Source organism: Procambarus clarkii, chromosome 55 (genome assembly GCF_040958095.1).
Source record: "Procambarus clarkii isolate CNS0578487 chromosome 55, FALCON_Pclarkii_2.0, whole genome shotgun sequence".
NCBI lineage: Eukaryota > Metazoa > Arthropoda > Malacostraca > Decapoda > Cambaridae > Procambarus > Procambarus clarkii.
Window position 1 is genome coordinate 15,845,167 of NC_091204.1, and position 24,395 is coordinate 15,869,561.

At 46.3% G+C, this 24,395-nt stretch overlaps 1 long non-coding RNA gene across 2 annotated transcripts; it reads left to right on the top strand.

The window, feature by feature from the left end:
* LOC138352819 (uncharacterized) lies at nucleotides 1-24,395 on the top strand. Of its 2 annotated transcripts, none has more exons than XR_011222894.1 (3): nucleotides 1-83; nucleotides 22,253-23,379; nucleotides 24,272-24,395. It is a non-coding gene; the product is annotated as an uncharacterized lncRNA (long non-coding RNA). The 2 variants fall into 2 exon arrangements; XR_011222893.1 differs by having other exon boundaries at nucleotides 8-87.

Consider the following 24,395-nt stretch of genomic DNA (forward strand, 5'->3'; position numbering starts at 1 on the left):
AGAGCTCAGTGTGCTGGCGGCAGTGGCAAGAGGAGGACGTTACGTTCTTCGTCTCTGAGCCTCGAGTGACACTCTGCTCTCCTGTTGGTGAAGTGCCCTCAGATGTTTCTTCCGGAATCTATTTCACATGTGGATTTTTGCTGCTAGCCTAACTGAATGTTTTTATTTTATTTTCCCCCATGTTTTCTCATTTTAAAAGTGTTTTGTAATAGTGAATTCTTGAGCGACTCTTGAAATATTCAAGTAATTCAAATAATATTCGTCTGGTTAGTAGTGTCAATGTTTTTATCATAATATACATAAACTATAGATTAAGTTTTTCCGTTCATAACATTGTTTATAAACCTAGAACGCTGTACTGTGTATCGATATTTACATTGTGAGTGTACAAATTTTTAGCGGCGAGGCTGCGAGTGACGAGTTGAAAATTTGTCAGCTTAGGCTTGATTATACATTTGTGATTGGTAATGTCTTCCCGCTTATGATTTGCAAGTTTTAATATATATGTATAGACACACATCCACGCACGCACATCATATTCACACATACACATGCATCTACATACCCCACACTCGCACATCCACACATACAGCAACGGTAAACATATACCCTTTGACATTGCAACTATTGCTCATGTAACAGAATCAAGGACCTGTCAGTCAACATGCCCGGCCAATCAGTGTCCTGCAGCGATACAGACCGTATAGTGTATCTCACCCTGATACAGGGTGTCACTCTATCAAGCGGCCACTGTGGGTAGTAATTCCACTCAGGTTACTACAGTGGGGGCTTTATATAAGGCAAAACATTACAATCAGTGGCTTCTTGAGAGAGTACACATATAAAGTTTTCAGAGGGGAAGTCTATGTCAACCTGAGTGAATTCAATTTCTTTCCTTATTATGCACCCCATACTCATCCCGTGGGCGGTGGTGTAAAGGATTACAGAGACACATAATCGGTTCAGGAACTGAACCCTCTAGTTCGTTTAGCTAAGCAAATAACAATCTTTTGACGCTAGTTACAAAATTATTAATGTTATATATACATGTACACATACTCATGCATACATGTACATATACATATATACATTTTTGAGTGACATAGGACATGCAGATCAAAGTGTGTTCTATGAGACAACATCATTGCCCTGTGTATATATTTCTTGTATTAAGATACGACAGATTTTTATAATGAATGTTAAATATAATACGATAATTCTTTTCTAAAACGTTTCGTTCTATGTTTACTTGACTTTATCGCCATATTTTCGTAACATATTTGTAATTCATCCTTTGTAAGATCTCATACGTCATTGATGAACATGTAATATATCCCATCACAGGTGAACATGTAATATATCTAAATATATATATATATATATATATATATATATATATATATATATATATATATATATATATATATATATATATAATATAATATATATATATATAAAACCAAATATATCTGCGGATTATTACTTCTGATTCATGCATGCTCGAAATATATCAGACCCGATTCTGAAACATTTCAACATACCTCAGAACTAGACATATATCTCTGCTGCAAACGTGAAGGACAATTACAGCAGAGTTGTAATAGGGTAAAATAGGAAACGTGAAGTGTCGTTTCAGATGGAATAGGATATTGGAGATATCCTATTCCATCTGGATATCCTAGCCGGGAAGGTAATTTATTGGATTCTGTTTGCCTCGGGATTGTTTAAGGTCTCCAGTAAGCGAAATTCTAAAAGCTGAATGCCCTCATGGTCTCTAGTGACCTCTGGCCTCTGGTGACCTCTGGCCTCTGGTGACCTCTGGCCTCTAGTGACCTCTGGCCTCTGGTGACCTCTGGCGACCTCTGGCCTCTAGTGACCTCTGGCCTCTGGTGACCTCTGGCTCTGTACCAAGAGTCAATGGAGAGGCAAGAGAAGCGATTCAGGAAATGAGCTCTTTTTTCAAAATAATTGTCAAAATGATCTTCGCTGTGGCTCACTGGGTCTTCCTTTCATCCCCTCCCACGTCATCCCTCCGTCTCCATCTCTCTCTTTCTTGTCAAAGACAAGACTAAATTGGAGAAGGTTCAGAGGTTTGCCACCAGACTAGTACCCGAGGTGAGGGGTATGAGCTACATGGTTACTCATTCCATGCATGTTGTATGTGGTGTGGCACTCTTGCCCCGGCCATGTTGTATGTGGTGTGGCACTCTTGCCCCGGCCATGTTGTATGTGGTGTGGCACTCTTGCCCCGGCCATGTTATATGTGGTGTGGCACTCTTGCCCCGGCCATGTTGTATGTGGTGTGGCACTCTTGCCCCGGCCATGTTGTATGTGGTGTGGCACTCTTGCCCCGGCCATGTTGTATGTGGTGTGGCACTCTTGCCCCGGCCATGTTATATGTGGTGTGGCACTCTTGCCCCGGCCATGTTGTATGTGGTGTGGCACTCTTGCCCCGGCCATGTTGTATGTGGTGTGGCACTCTTGCCCCGGCCATGTTGTATGTGGTGTGGCACTCTTGCCCCGGCCATGTTGTATGTGGTGTGGCACTCTCTCCTAAGGAGCCGAGCGGACAGCACGCTGGACTTGTGATCTTGTGGTCCTGGGTTCGATCCCAGGCGCCGGCGAGAAACAATGGGCAGAGTTTCTAATTTCACCCTATGCCCCTGTTACCTAGCAGTAAAATAGGTACCTGGGTGTTAGTCAGCTGTCACGGGCTGCTTCCTGGGGGTGGAGGCCTGGTCGAGGACAGGGCCGCGGGGACACTAAAGCCCCGAAATCATCTCAAGATAAGGTATCGGTGTAGTTATGTAGGCTTGTTCCAATACGTTCCGTTTGATTCCATTTTATATCAAACTATTAAAATGCCTGAAATTACAGTGTTCTGAATTGTATTTCATGGCCCAAAATAACAGTGTTATGAATTGTATTCCTCTGTGTAAACTGCTGTAATTTTATAAGTGGATGTAAACTGTATATTTCATTAGTTTACATCAGATTACAACATCCTTGCATTACTCTACATTACGGGGGCCTCGTAGCCTGGTGGATAGCGCGCAGGACTCGTAATTCTGTGGCGCGGGTTCGATTCCCGCACGAGGCAGAAACAAATGGGCAAAGTTTCTTTCACCCTGAATGCCCCTGTTACCTAGCAGTAAATAGGTACCTGGGAGTTAGTCAGCTGTCACGGGCTGCTTCCTGGGGGTGGAGGCCTGGTCGAGGACCGGGCCGCGGGGACACTAAAGCCCCGAAATCATCTCAAGATAACCTCAAGATAACCTACATAATGGCACTAATGTTGCACCAAACTATATACATATAAAATATATATAAAACTATTTTATATATAAAATGTTGCATTTCAATAATTAACTTAAAATTGCATTGCATCACAGTCTGTTATCTTCATGTGATTACATTTTCTTCAATATTACATATTATTACTTTCAATATTACTCAATATTACTCATTCAATATTACGTAATATTGAATGAGTAACTTGTTAATCAGTTCTCATTCTCCAGCAACACGTGATTTACTCACCTGCTTAACTTGCAAGAAATGTGTTAAATAAAATTGCATTAAATGTATTCTGCAATTCGTCTCATCTTGCATCATTGCAAATCTTCAATGTAAACGTCATTACATTTAAAGATACATAATTACTGTTCAATATAAAGTATTACATTTGATGATATAATGAGTATATAAGTATTGTTATTAATTCCATTATTATACATTATTCCACCTCATAATTGTGGTACATTATACATAGTGCGTTACATTATAGAAATTACATTACATTGCGTTATATTAATACGAACGTGCGTATCATGGCGTTACATTAGACAAATTGCGTTATATTGAACGAAATTGGGTTAAGAGTTATATTACACAAATTGCGATACAGACAGTTTCCCTACACTAAACTGCGTCACACAGTGTTACCTTACGTAACACAGTATTAAGAGCGTAACCAGGCTGTGACAGCCGTCCTGGAGAGGGGTAAAGAGCGCCTCGCTCTGTGGTGAAGGGAAGACACTAGAGGCTCTTGACATTTGTTATGATGAAGGACTTTACAAACACGGCTCTTGTCCTGCCTCCTGTCCTGTCTCCTGTCCTCTCTCCTGTCCTGCCTCCCGTCCTCTCTCCTGTCCTGCCTCCTGTCCTGCCTCCTGTCCTCTCTCCCGTTCTGTCTTCCGTCCTGGGAGACAGACACCCTCCTCTTCCTCCTTCTCTTTCTCTGTCTTTGAGTATTTGTATTCTTCTATTGCCTCCTTAGAAAATTTTGATATTATTTTTATCTTCTGTTTCATCACGCTGTTTGTGCCGTCCGCCTGCACAGTTGCCGGGGATATGTTTGTTAGTGGTGTGAGGTCTGCGTCACAGCTTTGGCCCACTGTTGTGTACACTGAGGCAGCATCCTGACTCATCTCTGCCTCATCTCCAGGAACACTGAGGCAGCATCCTGACTCATCTCTGCCTCATCTCTAGGAACAATGAGGCAGCATCCTGACTCATCTCTGCCTCATCTCTAGGAACAATGAGGCAGCATCCTGACTCATCTCTGCTTCATCTCCAGGAACATTGAGATAGCATCCTGACTCATCTCTGCCTCATCTCTAGGAACACTGAGCCAGCATCCTGACTCATCTCTGCCTCATCATAAGGAACACTGAGGCAGCATCCTGACTCATCTCTGCTTCATCATAAGGAACATTGAGGCAGCATCCTGACTCATCTCTACCTCATCACCAGGAACACAGAAGCAGCCTCCTGGCCCATCTCTGGCTCCTCGCCTGGACACAGAGAACCAATGTGATCCACCTTTGGCTCTCTGTACTCACCTAGTTGTGTTTGCGGGGGGTTGAGCTCTGGCTCTTTGGTCTCGCCTCTCAACCGTCAATCAACTGATGTACAGGTTCCTGAGCCTACTGGGCTCTGTCATATCTACATTTGAAACTGTGCATGGAGTCAGCCTCCACCACATCACTTCCTAGTGTATTCCATTTACTAACTACTCTGACACTGAAAAAGTTCTTTCTAATGTCTCTGTGGCTCATTTGTCCTGCTGTGCTGCTAGTTTTGATGAGCGCGTTGACACCTGTCACAGGTGGGTGCTGGCACCCTGCTACAAGTGTGTGCTGGCACCCTGCTACAGGTGTGTGTTGGCACCCTGCTACAGGTGTGGGCTGGCACCCTGCTACAGGTGTGTGTTGGCACCCTGCTACAGGTGTGGGCTGGCACCCTGCTACAGGTGTGTGCTGGCACCCTGCTACAGGTGTGTGCTGGCACCCTGCTACAGGTGTGGGCTGGCACCCTGCTACAGGTGTGTGCTGGCACCCTGCTACAGGTGTGGGCTGGCACCCTGCTACAGGTGTGTGCTGGCACCCTGCTACAGGTGGGGGCTGGCACCCTGCTACAGGTGGGGGCTGGCACCCTGCTACAGGTGGGGGCTGGCACCCTGCTACAGGTGGGGGCTGGCACCCTGCTACAGGTGGGGGCTGGCACCCTGCTACAGGTGGGGGCTGGCACCCTGCTACAGGTGGGTGCTGGCACCCTGCTACAGAGGTCTCTGGGGATGGAGCGGCCATCTTATGAACCATATACTCGTCCATTTTGACCAGACCACACACTAGAAGTTGAAGGGACGACGACGTTTCGGTCCGTCCTGGACCATTCTCAAGTCGATGAGAAACGTCGTCGTCCCTTCAACTTCTAGTGTGTGGTCTGGTCAACATACTTCAGCCACGTTATTGTGACTCATCGCCTGCATATACTGGTCCCTTAGTGAGCATCAAACCAATTAGTGATGTTGTCTCTTCCGCCTCAGTTCGAATCCCGTTTATTAGTAAACAAAAAATTAATGGAGAATTCGATGATAATAGTGATTATTTAATAATTTGTGATGATAGTCTTCCTGAACTAATTACAGAAATAGTAGATATAGAGAGAAAACGCGAGAAACTTATTTATATCCAGCCAAACTCATAGATGTCTAACCTACGCTTGAAACAATCTTTTGATGCCGCTTTTATTAGGCTACCGGTAATTTGCCCCCAAAATTAAGAACTGTGTTTCCAAACTAGTATTTACCCAGGTCTATCCTGCCTCTAGGAATATTTTCTACTTCTGCAAGACCCAAAGTAAGGAAACTGTAGTTGCTTCGAAATTATGGTTATTAATTGGATAAGTTTAGATTCACGAGAGGCTAAATAATGGGTGATTTATGAAATTAATTACTTACCGCCTTACACAATAGACAAAGGATCGGTTGATTTTCTCAAGAGTATATCTTGAGGTTATCTTGAGATGATTTCGGGGCTTAGTGTCCCCGCGGCCCGGTCCTCGACCAGGCCTCCACCCCCAGGAAGCAGCCCGTGACAGCTGATTAACTCCCAGGTACCTATTTACTGCTACGTAACAGGCGCATCAGGGTGAAAGAAACTCTGGCCATTGTTTCTCGCCGGCGCCCGGGATTGAACTAGGGACCACAGGATCACGCGTCCAGTGTGCTGTCCGCTCAGCCACCGGCTCCCTCAGTAAGTAACAAGTAAGTCATATATGACATCCAAACCACATATGTATAGTCTCTAGAATTTCAACTATTAAAAAAGAAATAATAGAGAAAAATATATGAAAACATTAGTTTTCCTGAGCACGTGTGGTTTCCTGAGCTCATAACAGCTAAAATACAGCACTAACGATTCTGTAACTTCTCTACCTCCCTCCTCTGTAACTTCTCTGTCCCCTCCCCTCTGTAACTTCTCTGTCCCCTCCCCCTCTGTAACTTCTCTACCCTCCCCTCTGTAACTTCTCTGTCCCCTCCCCCTCTGTAACTTCTCTACCCACCCGTCTGTAACTTCTCTATCCCCTCCCCCTCTGTAACTTCTCTACCCTCCCCTCTGTAACTTCTCTGTCCCCTCCCCCTCTGTAACTTCTCTACCCCCCCCTCTGTAACTTCTCTATCCCTCCCCTCTGTAACTTCTCTGTCCCCTCCCCCTCTGTAACTTCTCTACCTCCCCCCTCTGTAACTTCTCTATCCCTCCCCTCTGTAACTTCTCTATCCCCCCCCCCCTCTGTAACTTCTCTATCCACCCCCCCCCCCTATCCACGGAACTCTTCAGCATTTACGATGCAGAATTCATTTGAATGAACAATTTTACATTTTTCTGAACATTTCCACACTAGGGAAAGGATGGATCACATTAAATCAGCTGCCGAATGGTTTAAATATCTGTGGGAGTCATGAGGATTACCCTCATCCCTCATCCTACGTGACCTCACACTCGTGTTATCCTCATACATCGCCTCATCACCACCCATAACCCGTTCTCGCACTTGCTTATGGTCAATATTGGCTTATTTAATAAGTGCATGTGTGACATACTAATTGATTGTGAATATTTTAGTTTACCTTGAAAAGCTTCATAGAAAACACCGACCTCACCTAACCTTCTTAGTATGTTAAGATAAGCATCTTATTGCTTCTTAATTACAATTATTACTTAACCTATACCGTTAATAGGTTAAAAAATAATTGTAAATAAGAAGCAATAAGATGCTTATCTTAACATACTAAGAAGGTTAGGTGAGGTCGGTGTTTTCTATGAAGCTTTTCAAGGTAAACTAAAATATTCACAATCAATTAGTATGTCACATAAGCACTTATTAAATAAACCAATATTGACTGTAAGCAAGTGCGAGAACGGGTTGCCACCCAACATCACCACGCATGGAAAGACCTCATCACCGCACGATACAGTATAATCACTCATCCTCAACACTCATCATAACATCCTCTACTCATCACTCCACCACATCCCCCATACATCACCTCACATCAACCAACCACATCCTCACATCAAACATCAGCATAATGTGTCACATCTCAATATTCCAGCCTTTCTCTCTAGTCTCTTTGATGAGTTGTAGTTCGAGGTTCACGCTCCACAGTATTCATCACGCCCTTCATTCTTAACATGAAGATTGTTGTCATCAAAATGAGTTGTTTACCTAAGCATCAGCGGTGTGTGAGCAGACTGAGCGAATAGGCTGTTTAGAGGCAAGCTTTTGTAATCAGGATTTATGAGCAGGATACTTAAGCAGCATGTGTGAGCGAGAAGTTTGTGCAGGCGGTATAAAGTGGGTGTTTGAGCTCAGTCTCTTTAAGCAGGCTGTTTGAGCAGGCTGTTTGTGCCAGACGAGTGATTAAAAGCCTTGTTCAGATCCACCCCCCGTGCTGAGTGATGATGGTGCTCGTATAGTGTGGTTCTCTTTGATTTGAATTTTTGTCTTTAGTCTGTTTTTATTCGACTTTACACGTACGCACGCACACACACACACACACACACACACACACACACACACACACACACACACACACACACACACAGTATGTGTATCACAGGAAATGGAAGAACAACAGAAGAACAGAATGAGGAACTATAAGAGGGGAAGAAATACGAATATGGAGGAAATATAATGAATGAAATTAAAATGTGTATAAGAAATATGAAATAGACTCAAAGACAAAACAACCCAGTGAAGTCAACTGATTGAACCACTGAACGTAAAGTTCCTCGGGCTTCATTCACACACACTTCTCAGTGTCCCGCGAGAATGAATTCTAACTTATTCACTGAACCAAATCTGTATTGAAAAGCAATGCCCAGAACACAGCGTTTCAACTCACGTAAATACTCTAATAACAAGACATTTCCAATTAGCTGAATCGCCGATCTCTATCGAGTCACAACTCAGAATTTCGACAATTCTCACTGAGTCATTGAATATAATAATGTTTCCCTTTGGCGGGGAGAGGAGGTTAGTATTTAGGATTAACGAGGTCCACTTATGACAACTTTTGATGACCTTCACCAGGATGCAACCCACAATAGTTGCCTAAATCCTATAGGTACCTATTTACGGCTTGAACCATCTGCTGCATGGAATCAGGTCCATTTATTTACATTTCGGCGCCTCACAGCAGTCAATAACATGGATGACTTAAATACAACCTCCGTACAACGTCCCATGTTATATTGAGGTTATCTTGAGATGATTTCGGGGCTTAGCGTCCCCGCGGCCCGGTCCTCGACCAGGCCTCCTGACTGAAGGTCCTCGATCAGGTGTTGACTGAACTCTTTATGTGTTCCCATAGTTTTAATGCTTGAGTCTTGCTGAATACTTAAATCCGCATAGGCCATGGCGCATTGTGAGGCTGGAGAGAGCGACGGAGTGTGTGTGTGTACTCTACTTGTGCTTGGGGGGGTTGAGCTCTGGCTCTTTGGTCCCGCCTCTCAACAGTTAATCAACTGGTGTACAGGGCCAGATTCACGAAAGCTCTTACGCAAGCACTTACGAACGTGTACATCTTTCCTCAATCTTTGACGGCTTTGGTTACATTTATTAAACAGTTTACAAGCATGAAAACCTCCCATTCAACTGCTGTTATTATTATAAACAGCCTCCTGGTGCTTCGGAGCTCATTAACTGTTTATAATTGGAAACAAAGCCGCTAAAGATTGAGAAAAGATGTACAGGTTCGTAAGTGTTTGCGTAAGTGCTTTCGTGAATCTGGCCCCAGGTTCCTGAGCTTACTGGGTTCTATCATATCGACATTTGAAACTGTGTTTTGGAGTCAGCCTCCACCACATCACTGCCTAATGCATTCTATCTGTTAACTACTCTGACACTGAAAAAGTTCTTTCTAACATCCCTGTGCCTCATTTCGGTACTCAGTTTCCACCTGTGTCCCCTTGTTCACGTACCACCAGTGTTGAATAGTTTATCCTTATCTACCCTGTCAATTAACCTGAGGATTTTGTAGATAGTGACCATGTCTCCCCTTACTCTTCTGTCTTCCTGTATGCGCGTGTGTGTGTGTGTGAGGTGAAACAACCCATCCTCCTTAATAGAACGTCGCATTTTGACGTATATTCTACCTAAGGCCAAACATTGTATTAGAAAATGGGAAGCGGCTCGCGAAATTGACGTACTGTCCCGTTTTCTGTTTTGGGTCCTCTGGTAGGTTAGGATACGGGACTTAGGTACGACAATTTCTTTAAGTTGGGAACGTTAGGAGGACGGTCTGGTGTGGGGATGGAGGCAGTGGTTGTGTGTGGCGGTGTGTGTGAGGGTGGAGGTAGTGGTTGTGTGAGTGAGGTGTGAGGGAAGTAGTGGTTGTGTGAGTGAGGTGTGAGTGGCAGAGTGAGGTGGGAAGCAAGGTGTGAGTGAGGGACGGTGTTGACCCACAGCTCCTAGTCTCACACAGGAAATTTCCCCAGGGCAGCAGCTGCCTTACGACGAGAGACACAACATTGTTCAAAATAAATGAACTGAAGCGTTTTGGAATCTCAGTAAACATGCACAGATACCATACTGTCACACATGACATTACGAGATGTACAAGGAATTTATTTTATCACATACAAAAAATATATAAATTCTCCAGAAAAATAACAAAGTCCCCCCCCCCCCCCCGGGGGGAAAGAGCACCAGGAACAGGACAGCCAAAAACAGCTCATTTGTAAACGCCCAAATTAGAGCACAAATTATAAAGAAGAGGGCAGTACTATAGAGGCAGTTACAGTCATAACTAGCGAGGATACAATTGCTCTCAGGAAGGCCTGGGGCCAGATTCATGAAGCAGTTACGCAAGCACTTACGAACCTGTACATCTTTTCTCAATCTTTGGCGGCTTTGTTTACAATTATTAAACAGTTAATGAGCTCCGAAGCACCAGGAGGCTGTTTATAACAATAACAACAGTTGAATGGCAAGTTTTCACGCTTGTAAACTGTTTAATAAATGTAATCAAAGCCGTCAAAGATTGAGGAAAGATGTACACGTTCGTAAGTGCTTGCGTATCTGCTTCGTGAATCTGGCTCCAGGAGAGCACAGGCTCTACAAGACTAACACTCACATAGAGCTCCAGATAGTAGCAATGATATAGGGAAAATAATGCACAGACAGGACCGTCAACTGGTCAAGACGGACCAAGCAGTCACGGCTTCTCCACCATGTTCAGCACGGGGTCTTCACCGGCCCAAGACCCCAGCACATCGACCAGACCACACACTAGAAGGTGAAGGGACGACGACGTTTCGGTCCGTCCTGGACCATTCTCAAGTCGATTGTGACTTGAGAATGGTCCAGGACGGACCGAAACGTCGTCGTCCCTTCACCTTCTAGTGTGTGGTCTGGTCAACATACTTTTGCCACGTTATTGTGACTCCTCGCCTGCACCCCAGCACATCAAATGCTCAACCCAGCTCTTGGACAGACAAGATTTACAAACAAGATTCTTAGAACTTACAAGATTCTCTAAAATGAGTCTGGCTGTTGGCGTCTCTGAATCCTATCAGACCTCTCTTTTTCGGAGCTGTAAAAAAATGATGGGAATATCAGGCCCATTGCCGTTGACAACGTCCTCTCCGACGCCTCTCAGCTAAGGCTGCAGTGTGATCTGTCAGCCAGGTAGCAGCTACCACGCTGAAACCTATCAGCTCGGGTTTGGGATCCCCATAGGCTGTGATGCTGCACAACACGCTGCGTGAGCATTTCCCAAAGTAGAAGGCACAGGTTAAGCTTGACTTTAAAAATGCCTTCAATCAAGTCAAAAGGAGACGGGCCGTCCTCCAAGCTGTACCTAGCCACCTCTTTTGTATCCGTTCATCCACTTGTGTAACAGTGGTGCCTCGGAGCTTCTCTTTGGACAACGTGAAAGACTTTCGTGAAGAGGTCCAACAGGGTCATAACTTGCCCCCCTTTTTTTCGGGGGGGGGGGGGAGGGGCTAAGTTGTCAAAGAGGTCACCGACAGTTTAACAAACGAGCTAATCTGGTTCCTGGATGTTCTTGTTGTTTAAGATTCGCTACTTGGAACTTTTTGTTGCAAGTAGCACGGGCTATGGTGAGCCCGTAGTGGACTGTGTGGTTCCTGGATGGTGGCACTCTTGCCGGAACCCCAGATACCATTATGGAGGACATAAGGAACATGCAGGAGCAAGGAGCGGCCCCACAGCTCTGTCTTAACACATGCAAGTATGAAACAGTCTCCCCCAACCCATACATCACACACCAAATAAAAAGTGTTCTGTCAGACATTGGCACTATTGAGCCAGCTACCTACTCACCTAGTTGTGCTTGCGGGGGTTGAGCTGGAGCTCTTTGGTCCCGCCTCTCAACTGCCAATCAACAGGTGTACAGGTTCCTGAGCCTACTGGGCTCTGTCATATCTACATCTGAAACTGTGTATGGAGTCAGCCTCCACCACATCACTGCCTAATGCATTTTCATCTGTTAACTACTCCTAGGTTAATAAAGTACCAAAGAGCTCAACCCCCGCAAGCACAATTAAGTAAATACAGTACTGGGGGAAACAGCAGTGGTGTTGGACTGCGAGAGTGAGCGAGGGGACACCACACACACACACGCTTGCGAGAGTGAGAGCTGTCGGCAGGTGGGTCACACACAGGTAAAAACTGCACACGTGGTGAGCCTGGACAATACTTGCGGCAGACGGACGATAAGGGCTTCTCCATCACCCAAACGGCTTTATTTATCTGACACCTGGCTTATCTATGACACTTCTCTTACCTAAGACACCTGCCTTATCTATGATACCAAGCAAAAAATCAATAACTAATAAAAGCAAAGAGAATATCTTTATTCTGACGTTCCGTCGTTCTGAGGAAGACGGCGGACGCTTTTATGCCGCGGGGACGAGGTTAAACGAGTCCAAGAATGCTTTGAGAAGATTTAAACCACTAACCTAACCTGAGCAGGTGCTGAGTGTGTAGGCTCCCAGGCTGGTGGCTGGACCAATCACTAAGGGCCACCACTCATGTCACCCAGCCACACCTCACCACACCACACCACACCACACCACACCACACCACACACCCACGCCGCATCTCCCATGCCATATATCTGTTGCAAATTGCCCGTAGATTGTGGCTCCATCACGCCAGCCTCTTGTGCATGCATGCAGTACCACAGGAAAGTTTAAGACAGCAGAGAGCAACTTGCAGGTCAAGTTGAAACTATTTTTCTTTTCCAAAGACAAGTTCGGAACTTTACCCTCACGCTGATTTCTTGCCAGACCCGAGGCAGACCTTTCACGGTACTTGTTCCTGTGTGTTCCAGGGCGGTGTGTGACCTGGGGGGGGGGGACTGGTGTGACCTTGGGGGGACTCTGTGTGACCTGGGGGGGGCTCTGGTGTGACCTGGGGGGTGGACTGGTGTGACCTGGGGGGACTCTGGTGTGACCTGGGGGGGGCTCTGGTGTGACCTGGGGGGTGGACTGGTGTGACCTGGGGGGGGGTGGACTGGTGTGACCTGTGGGGGGGACTGGTGAGACCCTGGGGGAGTTGGGGGAAGTCCCTCACAGCTGGGGGTGCTTGATAGCTGGGTGGACAGCGCTTCGGATTCGTAGTCCTGAGGTTCCGGGTTCGATCCCCGGTGGAGGCGGAGGACAAATGGGCAAAATGTTTCTTTCACCTTGATGCCCCCCCTGTTACCTAGTAGTAAATAGGTACCTAGGAGATAGACAGCTGCTACGGGCTGCTTCCTAGGGGTGTGTAACAAAAAAGTAGGCCTGGTCGAGGACCGGGCCGCGGGGACGCTAAGCCCCGAAATCATCTCAAGATAACCCAGGTGAGTGAGGCAGACTAATAGAACAAGACAAACAAATAACATCACAGAATGTAAGATAAAGGAAGTATCCCTACATTGTTACAGTTAGCAAAACACTAGTTATCAAAGACAGATAATATTCTTAAAAAGATTCCCCTACCCGCAAGATAACGCAAGTTTAGGGAGTTAGTAAATGTTACTCTTTTCTTTTCTGATAAGGTGTTCACTTGAGACAGTTAATAAGCAATTCCCAGATGTGTCTAGGTGCAATTAGTGACAGGATGAAACAACCCAGCGGGTTTTCTTCCTATTGGGGAGTGTTGTACATGCTGCTATGGCGGTGTGTCCACTCACAGGATGAGTGCCGCTGCCCAATACTGTCACTATGGCGGTGTGTCCACTCACAGGATGAGTGGCGCTGCCCAATACTGTCACTATGGCGGTGTGTCCACTCACAGGATGAGTGGCGCTGCCCAATACTGTCACTATGGCGGTGTGTCCACTCACAAGATGAGTGGCGCTGCCCAATACTGTCACTATGGCGGTGTGTCCACTCACAGGATGAGTGGCGCTGCCCAATACTGTCACTATGGCGGTGTGTCCACTCACAGGATGAGTGGCGCTGCCCAATACTGTCACTATGGCGGTGTGTCCACTCACAGGATGAGTGGCGCTGCCCAATACTGTCACTATGGCGGTGTGTCCACTCACAGGATGATTGGCGCTGCCCAATACTGTCACTATGGCGGTGTGTCCACTCACAAGATGAGTGGCGCTGCCCAATACTGTCACTATGGCGGTGTGTCCACTCACAAGATGAGTGGCGCTGCCCAATACTGTCACTATGGCGGTGTGTCCACTCACAGGATGAGTGGCGCTGCCCAATACTGTCACTATGGCGGTGTGTCCACTCACAGGATGAGTGGCGCTGCCCAATACTGTCACTATGGCGGTGTGTCCACTCACAGGATGAGTGGCGCTGCCCAATACTGTCACTATGGCGGTGTGTCCACTCACAGGATGAGTGACGCTGCTGTAGCGGTATGGTCACTCAAGGCGAGTGACGCTGCCCAATAAACTCGCCCTCCGGGTCAAATTAAAACAAAAATTAAGAAATGAACAAGTCTTTAAATATATAAAGTTTGGTATGAGATAATAAACAGTCTGTTGCCTCTCGGTTCAAAATGAAATATGAATCCAAACTGAACCTAACAACTTATTTAAATGAAAATAAGAACTAATTATTTTTTCCATATGATGTAGATGGAGATAGATAGGCTGTGACTCATACGTCAGGCTGCGAGCAGCCGCGTCCAACAGCCTGGTTGATCAGTCCGGCAACCAGGAGGCCTGGTCGACGACCGGGCCGCGGGGACGCTAAGCCCCGGAAGCACCTCAAGGTAGATGAGGAATGTGACATCACTGTGAAGTCAGAATGCTCATGATTACACAGGTTTAACATCATCCTGTTGCAAAGGAGCTCACGAATGATGGCGATGATAAAAAACTGATAATCATTTTCAGAAACACTATCTCAACTAACCGTGAACGGAAAACAAATATGAACATGTTCAAACATTCTCAAAATATGTGGAAAAAAAAATATGGAAGCAGTAAATTCCTTTCATTGAAGCTGATGGAGGTTGTTGTAAACTCCGAGTATTGAAAAATGCTCAAGTCAGGGTTTAATGTCAACAGGAATTTGCATATACTGTTCGCGGGTCACTTTGTGCACCAGTGAATATGTTAGGGGCGAGATGCAGCAGCCTGGGTCCTGTAGTGTGTTGCTGTGCACGTGAGTGGGGGAGGTGGGGGTGCTGAGCACAGGTGACATGCATCCCAGTGGGGGTACTGAGCACAGGTGACATGCATCCCAGTGGGGGTACTGAACACTACTAACATGCACATCTCTGGAGGGGTACTGAGCACTAATAACACACACACATTAGTGAGGATACTGAGCACTAGTGACACCCACATCAATGAAGGGGTTCTGAGCACTAGTGATATGCACACCATTAAGAGAGGGAGTAGATACTGAGCACTCTTAAATCCCAAACACACTTAACACTCTCATTTCCCAAGGTTATACTGCACAGGTACAAGTCCCTGATGCACAGTTCAACCTTTTCGCCTGTGTATATTCAGCAGAATTCCAACAGAAGCTAAACTTACAGGAGTTAGGAAACTATGTTTTATATTCACGTTTTCTATATCCATTTTCTAATTTGTCGCACGACTCTTGAAACTGTGCGAAGTCAGAAACTCTTAATTAATTCAGAGAAATTGCCAGTTTGAGTCCTAATGGATTAGCGCTTTCCCCTGATGTCTCTCTTCCGTTTTCGGGTTGATTACTGCGTTGATGTGCATCCCGGGACCTTATATCCCAGCTGCTAGACTGATCCCATATCCCAGCTGCTAGACTGATCTCATATCCCAGCTGCTAGACTGATCTCATATCCCAGCTGCTAGACTGATCTCATATCCCAGCTGCTAGACTGATCTCATATCCCAGCTGCTAGACTGACCCCATATCCCAGCTGCTAGACTGATCCCATATCCCAGCTGCTAGACTGATCCCATATCCCAGCTGCTAGACTGATCCCATATCCCAGCTCCTAGACTGATCTCATATCCCAGCTGCTAGACTGATCTCATATCCCAGCTGCTAGACTGATCTCATATCCCAGCTGCTAGACTGATCTCATATCCCAGCTGCTAGACTGATCTCATATCCCAGCTGCTAGACTGACCCCATATCCCAGCTGCTAGACTGATCTCATATCCCAGCTGCTAGACTGATCTCATATCCCAGCTGCTAGACTGATCCCATATCCCAGCTGCTAGACTGATCCCATATCCCAGCTGCTAGACTGATCTCATATCCCAGCTGCTAGACTGATCTCATATCCCAGCTGCTAGACTGACCTCATATCCCAGCTGCTAGACTGATCTCATATCCCAGCTGCTAGACTGACCTCATATCCCAGCTGCTAGACTGATCTCATATCCCAGCTGCTAGACTGATCTCATATCCCAGCTGCTAGACTGACTTCATATCCCAGCTGCTAGACTGACCCCATATCCCAGCTGCTAGACTGACCCCATATCCCAGCTGCTAGACTGACCTCATATCCCAGCTGCTAGACTGACCCCATATCCCAGCTGCTAGACTGACCCCATATCCCAGCTCCTAGACTGACCTCATATCCCAGCTGCTAGACTGACCCCATATCCCAGCTGCTAGACTGACCCCATATCCCAGCTGCTAGACTGACCCCATATCCCAGCTGCTAGACTGACCCCATATCCCAGCTGCTAGACTGACCCCATATCCCAGCTTCTAGACTGACCCCATATCTCAGCTCCTAGACTGACCCCATATCCCACTAACCACCAACCACCACTAACCACCACCACCACCACCACCACTACCACCACCACTAACTACCACCAACCACCACTAACCACCACCACCACCACCACTAACTACCACCAACCACCACTAACCACCACTACCACCACCACTAACCACCAACCACCACTAACCACCACCACCACCACCACCACCAACTACCACCAACCACCACTAACCACCACCCACCACCACCACCACCACTAACTACCACCAACCACCACTAACCACCACCACTACCACCACTAACCACCACCACTACCACCACTAACCACCACCACCACCACCACCACTAACTACCACCACCACCACTAACCACCACCAACCACCACTAACCACCACCCACCACCACTAACCACCATAGGGATCAACAATATGGTGGTATGCCACAGGCGTGACCAGGCGACTACCAGGTGGAGTATTGATCATATGGTGGTGACTCACCAGCTGCACTACCACCACCACCACCACCACCCCCTCCACCACCCAAGTCACCACACAACCTTCCTGCTGGAACATTGTTGCTGACCTGGTGACTGGTTTGGGTAGTCGTGTTCATCCTCTCTCTCTCTCGACGACGTAGAGAGAGCGACGGTCTCGCTTCATGCAGGTAGCTGTTCAATGCCCGTTCGTCCGAGTGGTTTGGCACCATTCCTTTCCCCCCGTCCCATCCCCAAATGCTTATCCTGACCCCTTCCAAGTGCTATATAGTCGTAACTCTCTCTCTCTCTCTCTCTCTCTCTCTCTCTCTCTCTCTCTCTCTCTCTCTCTCTCTCTCTCTCTCTCTATCTCTCTCTCTCTCTCTCTCTCTCTCTCTCTCTCTCTCTCTCTCTCTCTCTCTCTCTCTCTCTCTCTCTCTCTCTCTCTCTCTCTCTTATGTCATCCCAAGAAGCTAATTTATTAAAATTTCGTAAGAATGTATTTGCTTTTATTAAACTACAATAAATATGTCTAGTAGTTACATGACTGAGGTTCAAACTATCTGTCAGCGGTTAGAGGAGACGGGGGAACAAAGGCAGTTAGCTGACAGTAGCTACAACAGTCAGCTGACAGTGGCTATAACAGTCAGCTGACAGAGGCTACAACAGTCAGCTGACAGTGGCTACAACAGTCAGCTGACAGTGGCTACAACAGTCAGCTGACAGTGGCTACAACAGTCAGCTGACAGTGGCTACAACAGTCAGCTGACAGTGGCTACAACAGTCAGCTGACAGTGGCTACAACAGTCAGCTGACAGTGGCTACAACAGTCAGCTGACAGTGGCTACAAAAGTCAGCTGACAGTAGCTACAACAGTCAGCTGACAGTGGCTACAACAGTCAGCTGACAGTGGCTACAACAGTCAGCTGACAGAGGCTACAACAGTCAGCTGACAGTAGCTACAACAGTCAGCTGATCTGGAACACAACAGTCAGCTGACACAACAGTCCGCTGACAGCGGATAAGGCAGGCGGCTGACGACAGAGAGCGAGCCACTACAGACTGACAAAGCGGCCAATTAGTAGAGAGACTGTGGGAGGTAATCTCCAGGGCGCTCATCCATGATATTACTGCGTGATAAGTGGCTCTTTAGCGCATTCTTGCAACAGGGGAATGCAATCTCAGCGATAGCGACGTAGCGATAAGTTGCCGACCGAGCGAGTCGCCATCTTTTTCTCTCGCTCGCTCTTTGAGCCGTTCAGGCTTCTCATACGTTTTAACTACCTCGAGCACTATCCCTTCCGGTTTGAAGAAATAGCAAGAAACTTTGAAGAAAACTTAAGGGAAATAAACTAGGAATTTTGGAAAGGGAAGGGGAAAATCAGGGGAAAAGCGCCAAGCCATTACGACTATATATTATATAAACTTTGGAAATATATACGAAACTTTGGATAAATTTTGAGAAACTTTGGGGGGATAAATTTTGAGAAACTTTGGGGGATAAATTCGACATATACAAACGTGTGTGTGAAATTTTCCTTGAAAACAGCTATCCAACCTTGAGCAAATTTCCCCTCTGTCGCTGTGAGTCCCATTACGTCGGAAAACTTTCAGAAACTGACGAATATTTTCAGATTTTCAACTTCTTATCCCATTCAACTTGACTCAACAATGTTGAGGATCTTCTTTCTTAGGTCTGGCTGTGAAGGAAGTGTTGTTTGTTTTGCTGGTTGACTATTGTTTGCTGGTCGACTCTTTGGTTTGCTGGTCGACTCTTTGGTTTGCTGGTCGACTCTTTGGTTTGCTGGTCGACTCTTTGGTTTGCTGGTCGACTCTTTGGTTTGCTGGTCGACTCTTTGGTTTGCTGGTCGACTATTTGGTTTGCTGGTCGACTCTTTGGTTTGCTGGTCGACTCTTTGGTTTGCTGGTCGACTCTTTGGTTTGCTGGTCGACTCTTTGGTTTGCTGGTCGACTCTTTGGTTTGCTGGTCGACTATTTGGTTTGCTGGTCGACTCTTTGGTTCGCTGGTCGACTATTTGGTTTGCTGATCGACTATTTGGTTTGCTGATCGACTCTTTGGTTTGCTGGTCGACTCTTTGGTTTGCTGGTCGACTTTTGTTTGCTGGTCGACTTTTGTTTGCTGGTCGACTCTTTGGTTTGCTGGTCGACTCTTTGGTTTGCTGATCGACTCTTTGGTTTGCTGGTCGACTCTTTGGTTCGCTGGTCGACTATTTGGTTTGCTGGTCGACTTTTGTTTGCTGGTCGACTTTTGTTTGCTGGTCGACTCTTTGGTTTGCTGGTCGACTCTTTGGTTTGCTGATCGACTCTTTGGTTTGCTGGTCGACTCTTTGGTTCGCTGGTCGACTATTTGGTTTGCTGATCGACTATTTGGTTTGCTGGTCAACTCTTTGGTTTGCTGGTCGACTTTTGTTTGCTGGTCGACTCTTTGGTTTGCTGATCGACTATTTGGTTTGCTGGTCGACCTTTTGTTTGCTGGTCGACTTTTGTTTGCTAGTCGACTTTTGTTTGCTGGTCGACTCTTTGGTTTGCTGGTCGACTATTTGGTTTGCTGGTCGACTTTGGTTTGCTGGTCGACTTTTGTTTGCTGGTCGACTCTTTGGTTTGCTGGTCGACTATTTGGTTTGCTGGTCGACTTTTGTTTGCTGGTCGACTTTTGTTTGCTGGTCGACTCTTTGGTTTGCTGGTCGACTATTTGGTTTGCTGGTCGACTTTGGTTTGCTGGTCGACTTTTGTTTACTGGTCGACTTTTGTTTGCTGGTCGACTTTTGAAAAGATGCATCAGAAATGAAAAACTGCAAATTGCATAAGTTGTATTCATGGGTTTTACATGCACGGACTAATGTGTATGAGTATGTTTACGCCAGGGACCAATGTGTATGAGACCCATGTGTATTAGTGTGTACTTGTGTGGCCGCGTTTAGTTCGTGACTGACAGACAATATGGACAGTGGCCGATGCAGGTGAGAAGCTTTGGTCCAGTTTCGACGCACCACAGACCAGCACCGAGCACCACAGAGCACCATAGACCAGCACCGAGCACCACAGAGCACCACCGAGCACCACACACCAGCAGCGAGCACCACACACCAGCACAGAGCACCACACACCAGCATAGAGCACCACACACCAGCACAGAGCACCACACACCAGCACAGAGCACCACACACCAGCATAGAGCACCACACACCAGCACAGAGCACTACAGAGCACCATAGACCAGCACCGAGCACCACAGAGCACCACAGAGCACCACACACCAGCAGCGAGCACCACACACCAGCACAGAGCACCACACACCAGCACAGAGCACCACACACCAGCACAGAGCACCACAGAGCACCATAGACCAGCACCGAGCACCACAGAGCACCATAGACCAGCACAGAGCACCACAGAGCACCATAGACCAGCACAGAGCACCATCGAGCACCACACACCAGCAGCGAGCACCACACACCAGCACAGAGCACTACAGAGCACCACAGACCAGCACAGAGCACCACAGAGCACCACCACAGCACGGAACACCGCCACCATTATTCCCACAGACTCACGAGCCACAACAAAAAGATCTATCTGAAGCGACACTTTTATAGTAAGAACAAAAGCCACAAAAAACTCATGGCTTCAACAAAGACAAAACTCACGCACTCTTGAGACGTCAAGACAAGACGATCTTTATTCCTTCCTGACTTGACAATGGAACAGAACGAACCTAAGGGTCATCACGGTCTCGTGTCTACAATGTTTTGGATTAATTGTGTCGTTTTCAAGGGCGTTTTGGATTAATTGCTTCGTTTTCAAGGGCGTTTTGGATTAATTGTGTCGTTTTCAAGGGCGTTTTGGATTAATTGTGTCGTTTTCAAGGGCGTTTTGGATTAATTGTGTCGTTTTCAAGGGCATTTTGGATTAATTGTTTCGTTTTCAAGGGCTTCGAAGCCTCAAGACCTCTGCCTCGGCCCTTACGCAGTTGCTGTCATCTTGCAGCCCGTCTTTATAAACTAAGGCCTAAAGTCCATTCCAACCATCCGCCAAACCCGCTGTTTTTGAATGAAAAACAGTTTACACACGACTCACAGCTGATGACGTTCGAACACTTCCGGAACAAGTGCTTCACTGACGACTTGTGTTCGAACCACAACGCTGTAAATGCTTCACACACGTACTACAAATACAAATATTCGCCAACAGAACCTAAACACCTAACTAAACATATGCCTAAATATGCACAATATTCTAATATATAACAATATTAATTTAGATTCGAGAAAATTCCTGTTTTGAATGAACAGGATGTGAAAATTGCTAAATGCATCTTTGGGGTCGACTGCCAGATGGAATGGACTTCAACGAGCACTGGGGGGCATTGAGACTTAGCGTGTGAGCAGTGGTAGCGAGAGGTAGTCGAGTCGTGTTGAGGGGGGGGGGGGTGTAGTCGTGTTGGATGGTGTGTGGTCGTGTTGGAGGGGGGGGTGTGGTCGTGTTGGGGGAGGGGGGGTGTGGTCGTGTTGGGGAATGGGGGGTAGAAGAGAATTGCATATATTTTTAACCACTGTTTCTGTGTAAGAGTAAAGTGTACATTTTTTCCAAATTAATATTTCAATATACATAAATTATATATAGGATGTCTTTTCAAAAGATGAAATTTGATACAGTATATTATATATATTCAAATTTTGGTATTTCTTGTTTTTGTTCTTTGTTCAACAATTACAAATGTTCTTTGTAATTCTTTGTTCAACAAATATCTTGTTTTTCCAGCAGCGAAGGTTGGATCATGACACACAGGAAACGTCTTGGGCTCTAGATAAGACCACCTGTATAACACCACCTGGATTAGACCACCTGCCTGCATAAGATCACCTGGATTAGACCACCTGGATTAATACCATCTGGATAAAAGACGCTGAATCAGCGCCCTTCTCTAAGGGGCCCTGGATAAGAGCGCCGTCACTACAGTGTGACGTCGAAGCTTGTGCCACTGAAGAAGCAGCATTAGTGAAGCCACTGAAGCATGTACCACTGAAGCAGCAGCATTAGTGAAGCCACTGAAGCATGTACCACTGAAGCAGCAGCATTAGTGAAGCCACTGAAGCATGTACCACTGAAGCAGCAGCATTAGTGAAGCCACTGAAGCATGTACCACTGAAGCAGCAGCATTAGTGAAGCCACTGAAGCATGTACCACTGAAGCAGCAGCATTAGTGAAGCCACTGAAGCATGTACCACTGAAGCAGCAGCATTAGTGAAGCCACTGAAGCATGTACCACTGAAGCAGCAGCATTAGTGAAGCCACTGAAGCATGTACCACTGAAGCAGCAGCATTAGTGAAGCCACTGAAGCATGTACCACTGAAGAAGCAGCATTAGTGATGCCACTGAAGCAGCAGCATTAGTGAAGCCACTGAAGCATGTACCACTGAAGAAGCAGCATTAGTGATGCCACTGAAGCAGCAGCACTAGTGAAGCCACTGAAGCATGTACCACTGAAGAAGCAGCATTAGTGAAGCCACTGAAGCATGTACCACTGAAGCAGCAGCATTAGTGAAGCCACTGAAGCATGTACCACTGAAGAAGCAGCACTAGTGATGCCACTGAAGCATGTACCACTGAAGCACCAGCACTAGTGATGATGCCTCTGGCGTCCGGGTTAATCAGGTTAGCGTCGAGAGTGGTGGAAGACAGAGTCACCACAGCCCTGCCTCCAAGCGCCCACAGGCTACCCTGGAGGTGAAAGACACACCATCGGCCAGGTCCTGGTGCGGAGAGACACGCCACCATCGGCCAGGTCCTGGTGCGGAGAGACCTCCGTCAGCTGGACACATCACAGCGGGTCCGCCCTTCGGCCAGCAATGCTGACGCCTCACTGACCGACGATGGGGTTCACAAGGTGAGAAATAAAGGCGCCAAAACAAATGCCAAACAAAAGTAGTAGTCACACATGTTATTCTAGAATGTTCTAGCACCATAATATATATATATATATATATATATATATATATATATATATATATATATATATATATATATATATATATATATATATATATATATGTATATATATATATATATATATATATATATATATATATATATATATATATATATATATATATATATATATATATATATATATATATATATAGTAAATCTTTCTACCCGAAAGAGGTGATTCTGAGTAAGTCAAGTGAACGGATCGAGTTCGACCAGCATAATGGAAGAGGTCGAGGAAGGGGACCAGAGGGGAGATAGAGAGAGAGTGAGAGAGAGAGAGAGAGAGAGAGAGAGAGAGAGAGAGAGAGAAGAGACAGAGAGAGAGACAGAGAGAGAGAGAGACAGAGAGAGAGAGAGACAGAGAGAGAGAGAGAGAGAGAGAGAGAGAGAGAGAGAGAGAGAGAGAGAGAGAGAGAGAGAGAAGGCACAAGAGTGTCCATTCTGGGACTCAAATATACACAAATAGGTATATATTCCTTTACCTATTCTGACTATTTTATTATTTTTTTGTTCTCGTGTGCTGAAGGTAAAGCTTATGTCGCCTGTGTGTGTGTGTGTGTGTTTGTGCTCTTGTTCTTGTTCGTGTGTTTGTTTTGCTCTTGTCAGGTCCGGAGTTTACACTTACTAGTTATGGGGTTTACATTGGAGAGAAATGTTAAAGTTTTGTACGTAGTTGTGGTTTACACTGTACGTAGGTGAGGTTTACACTGTACGTAGGTGAGGTTTACACTGGTGTGTACGTAGGTTAGGTTTACTCTGGTGTGTACATAGGAGTGGTTTACTTGCAGACTGACGCCCGTGGTGAGGGTAAGTGGGCGTGGGTGGCTGAGACTGGACGCCCACCACGCCGCCCTCATTGCCGCCCTCTACACCATTGTAAGTATGAGTACACTCACTCACACACTCACTCAC